The sequence below is a fragment of the Rousettus aegyptiacus genome, unplaced genomic scaffold (genome assembly GCF_014176215.1).
Source record: "Rousettus aegyptiacus isolate mRouAeg1 unplaced genomic scaffold, mRouAeg1.p scaffold_m13_p_10, whole genome shotgun sequence".
Classification (NCBI taxonomy): domain Eukaryota; kingdom Metazoa; phylum Chordata; class Mammalia; order Chiroptera; family Pteropodidae; genus Rousettus; species Rousettus aegyptiacus.
In genome coordinates, this window is record NW_023416285.1 from 460,730 (window position 1) to 465,990 (window position 5,261).

Consider the following 5,261-nt stretch of genomic DNA (forward strand, 5'->3'; position numbering starts at 1 on the left):
TCCGTGTGAGGCAGAGGCCGCTGTGCCTTCCTGGCGTCCGGCTCGTGGGTGCTCGTCCCCTGGCCCCTGAAGTCAGCAGCGAGGCGCCAGGGCCTGGCGGGCCTTGAGGGGCCCTCACAACCCCAGCTCCATCTCTGAGTCCTTCCCCAGGATCCCTCCAGCCTCACCGTCACTCTCCGAAACAGCACTTGGTCTCTTGAGTCTCACGGAGCATATCGTGTGTCCAGCCGAGCAGGTGCCCTGGTCATGGGTGGGGACATGTCCCCATGTTCCCGCCAAGGTTGCTCAGAGACACCGCCGGACTTCGGAGTGGGGCGACCGTGCCCCCTCCCCACCGCAGGCTCAGGCCGCGTTGGAGCCATCCCGCCCCTGAGAAACGCTGGTGGGGGTGGGGCGCCTGCCGGCCAGCGCAGTCTGCGCCACAGCGTGGGGCCCACGGGGGCCACGGGGCCAGGCCGCAAGGTGGCACAGGGTGACGTGGGATGCGGGGCTGCTCTGGCCACCGCCACCACTGCCTCAGCCCCAGCAGCTGCCTGGCCAGCTGTCCTTCCGTAGGTGCCTTTTTTCTGTAGCTTCTGTCACTGTGGCCAAAGCAGGCCAGAGCTGGAGACCGCCACCTGGGGGTGCAGGGCACTGGGCTTGGAGGCGGCCAGTCCGGGAGCCTGCCCTGCTCGCGTGCCCCGGCCCTGACATGCTCCTGCTGCTGTCCTCTGTCCGCTTCTGGCTGGAGCCCAGGCGGCCTCCTCGGCCCTCACTGGCCTGCTGCTTCCTCGGCCGCCCGCCGTCAGCTGCCTTGGGCACTGACCGGCAGCCATGGCTTTTGCAGGGGGCCGGCCACCCTCTGCTCCCCACCCCGAGCCTGGGGTCCGCGTCCCAGAGACCACGCTTCCAGGTGTCACCACACTCGGGCCACGGGGCCGTGTGTCACGGGAAGCACTCCGTTTGGCCTGTGCGCGCCGAGTGCCCGGCCCAGCATGCCGCTGTCCTGCCCGAGCCGCACAGGGGTCAGGCGGTGCCAGCTGCACCTTGCTCTCCTGCTGGCCTGTCTCCTTCCCTCCCCCAGTGAACAGCACGTGGGGTCGTGGGGCCTGCACACGGGCGCCTCGGCCCCAGCCTGCCCACGGGGCCGGGCCACCACAGGCTGGCACAGCTGCTCTCGAAGCTTGGGGCACATGAAGGCCACAGAGCTGTGCACCGAGAGTGTCCCTGGTGGCAGGTGGCAGCATGGGGGTGCGTCCGTCCCCACCTGGTGGCCGTGACTCGCCGTGGCTGCTGCGCACGCCCACCCGTGGGAATGTGCCGAGGAGCCCAGTCGCTGGCCACGTGTCTGCCTGCAGTGGCCGCCCCGCCTGCAGACGCCGTGGGCGGTCGCTCGCTGCGGCCCTCTGCCCGAGCGACACGATCCTCGGGGGTCTGCCAACGCCACGGGCGTGGCACACACTTGGCCCGGCCGCACGGCTCGCCCGAGCCCAGGGGCCCGCCACGTGCCCCCCTGGCCGCCTTGCCCCACCCGTCGTCCATCCCTCACTGCTCAGCCTACGGTGACCAGACACGGGCTCCGCCCTCCTGGGCGCCCTGTCGCGGACCCTGTCACCACCAGCCGGGCTCACTCTGCCGGTCCCCCGGCCAAGCTGCACGTCCTGGCTCCCCGCGCACACCGCTGAGCAGTGCCCGGTCCACGAGACACCTCCCAGTGTCTGTTCGTCTCTTCCAGATGGGCACGTGGCGCGTTGCCAAGTTTCGGCTGCGCTGGACGCTGGCGGGCAGCAGCTTCGTTTCCCTTGGGTGGGCTCCGCAACAAGTCCCCGAGACGTGGCACCGCAGATGCCCCTCCACGGGGGCGGGCCTTTCCGGAGTGGGCCCCCCATCGCACCCCACCGGCGGCGCTGACAGCCCAGCGGCTCCCCACCGCCAGCCACGCCTGGCGCTGCTGCCCCCGCCCCCGCGGGTCGGCGGCGGGGGGCTGCGCTGGCGTCGGGCTCAGGGCCTTGCGCATCCCGGTGGATGCGCTCACGGGGCAGCCACGTATCTGTCCAGGCCTCCTGCCCACTTGTTACTGGATTGTCTGTTCTTTCTTGATTTGCGGGAATTCTTCAAACATTCTGGACGCAGATCATTTGTCAGAGGTTTTCACACTTTTTGGCAGTTTATTCGATCAGCGGAGGTTTTCATTTTAGCGAAATTGAATTCGTCCATTTTTTCTCGCACAGGTAATGCTATTCTGCACTGGGAGACACTTGCCCACCCCCAGGCCTCAGTGAGGTCCTGTCGGACCTTCTGGAAGGTTTAGTTTCAACTTTTTCACTTCGGGCCGTGACCCACCACAGGCTGGCTTCGGCGTGTGCTGTGAGGGAGAAGTTGGCATCATTTGTTGCAGACTTTTTCCTCCCAATTAATAGTGTGGCTTCTTTGTTTAAAACAGACAGACAGACAGACAAACTGCTGCAGTGTCTCCGGGGCCTGCTTGCGGCAGCTTTCCTGCGCGTAGCGGACGGGGCTTGTCCCCACCCCGGCACCCCAGGGTCTCGGCCACTGCAGCTTCGACATCCGGCTCGAATCCAGACGTCACACTTATTTTTCAGAATCATTTTGGCTTTCCTCGTCCCCTCACATTTCCACATACATTTTAGAAGAGTCTGTCACGTTTTTCCATCTGGGGTGACACCGCGTCTGGGGACCGGCCTGGGGTGTCTCGGTCCACTCAGGCGGCCTCCGTGGTGCAGTGCTTTCTCAGTTCTGGGGGCCAGAAGTCCAAGGTGGCAGTGCTGGGGGTGGTCCCCTAAGGCCCCCTTCCTGGGAGGGGCCCCCAGCCCGCCCTGTTCTCGTGGGACACCAGCATTCACGCTGTGGACTTCATGTAGCCCTCACTACCCCGAATGCAGTCACGTGGGAGGGGCTTCCACACAAGCCTGTGGGGGGCACAGCTGAGTCCACAAGGGACTGCAGGGGCTCGACGCTGGGCCGCGGACGCCGAGCCCAGACCTCCCTGCGCTCGTCTGCACTCGGTGCTTCTCAGCATCCACACTGCGCCCATGGCTTAATTTAACCCTAAGTACATTGCGATTTTTACTGCTAGCGTAAACGTTAATTTTTAAATTCAGCTTTTCGATCGTTCCCCCACAGTGACATGTGGACCCAAAATGGCCGTGTTGATCCCGTGGCCGCTGACCTCCCTAAGCTCACGGAGTTCTAGCGGCTTCTCGGCAGATGTGGGGGCGCTGCCCGCCCGTGCCCCGGCTGCACGCACTGCCCCGTCTTCTCCCACTGTCCTGGCCTTTCCTTTCCTTTCCTTCCGTTTCGTAGCAGCCGGAGCCTCCGGCTCAGTGTCCACAAGGGGAAGAGTGGCCCTCTGGCCTCGTGTCCAGTCTTCGTAGACGTGTCCCCCGTCACTGCCGAGGACGAGGTTGCCGCGGGTTTTTGTAGCTGCCTTTTGCCGCCTGGAGGAAGTTCGCGTCTCATCTCCTGAGTTACCGTCATGGATGGAGGTTGAATTTTGCCACATGTGCTTCTCTTCAGCTGATGAAGTACCGGATGTTTTGCTCCGTTGTCCTGCCGACTGGGGAGCTGCGTCTGCGGTTTGGACTGTGAAAGGGACTGTGACGAAGGCCATGGTGTGCTGTCTCACGTGTGACCAGTGCTTTACTTGCCTGCTGTCCATGCCACACTGTTATTTTTGGTGTCGGCAGGACACATGGTGATGTCCCTGTCACATGGACGGTGGGTGTCTGCTCTTTACCGATCAGTCCAGCTGGAGGCTCATCAGTTTTGCTGACCATTTCATAGAGCCAGCTATGGGCAGTGCCGGGGCCAGTGGAGGAGGAGGGGCCGCGCGATCTGACCTCTAGCTTGGAGGGCCACTCCGGTGGCAAGGGCAGTGGGCTCTGGGCAGGCATGGGGACCTGCGGGGGAGGGGGTGGCAGCAGACTGTCTGGGTTTCCACATGGAGTGGACATGGGTGAAGGAGAGGGGTCTGGGGACTCCACGGTCGTCGGCCTCAGTGAGTGGAAGGGGGTCATCTGCCCACCAGGTGAGACACGGGCTGTGGGAAGGTCGATCAGGCAGAGCAAGAGACGGGTGAGCCACGCCCACGTCCCCAGTGCCGGGCAGGGGTGGGGCCAGCGGCGGGGCCAGGGCAGAGGGCGGCTCTTCCTAGGAATTTCGCCGTGAAAGGGGAGCCAAGCGCAGCAGGCTGAGGAGAGGGGCTGGGCAAAGGGCAGGGTTCTGTCCGGGCGGCAGGAGCAGCGTGTCCTGTGCTGCCGGAGACGGAGCCCGTGCAGGCCCGGGCCGGGCACTCAGGGCTGGCTAGTGCGGCAGGCGCGGCGCGCTTCCTGCTTCCTGCTTCCCGGAGCCCAGCTCCAGACCGTGAGGGCCACCCACTCACGACGTGCAGCTCAGTGTGTCGGCGTGCGACAAGCCGGTGCCACCACCACCTCTAACTCTCGGGCATGTCTGTCACCCCCAAAGGAGCCCCGTGCCCATCGGCGGTCACTCCCCACCGCCCGCCGCCCCAGGCCCGCGAGTCTGCCCCCTGCATCCGCGGACTGGGCTCCAGCCCTCCTTGCGGCTCTGCGTCAGGCTCAGCGCCGTCTGTCCGAGGTGCTCAGCGCACACGGGCCTCGCAGGCCAGGAGCCTTGTGCCTCTCGGCTCCTGCAGGTGGGGGCTGACTCTCTGTGGTTTGGGGCGTTCCGTCACACTCTAAGGGCGGTCCCCTTACGTGCAAGTTGACATTACCGCATGGCTCCCCTGGAACCCACTTTGCGAAGTCCACAAAGTCCTGTCTTTATGCTCTACACAGGGGGGCGCTGAGACCTGGCCAGGCCACTGGGCAGGGGTGAGGGGCGTCCTGGGAGTAGCTGAAGCCCCGGAAAAGTCCAGACCAATGGAGATGGTTCCCTGACCTGACGGTTGACCAGAGGAAGGTGGGCCGAGGCAGGGATGCCCGTAATGACAGCGTGGGAAACGCTGAAGAAAGGGGGGTCCCTGCGGGAAGATGATGATGGGGGTAGGGTACAGGGCCGCCCTCTGCCCTCCTCCCCAGATCGCCTCCCAAGCCGCCGCATTTCACTCCGCGGAACCCCCTATGCAGCCAGCCCACGCCGCCGCCCCAAGTCTCGAGGGCCCCGGACAGCGACAAGCGCTCGGGGAGAAACGCACCCGCGCCGGAGCCTGCCTGCGTCACCGCGCTGACCTCAGCCCCGCCCCCAGGGTCAGCGCGGGCCATTGGCCGCCGGCTCGGGGCACGTGACAGGGGGCGGGCCCT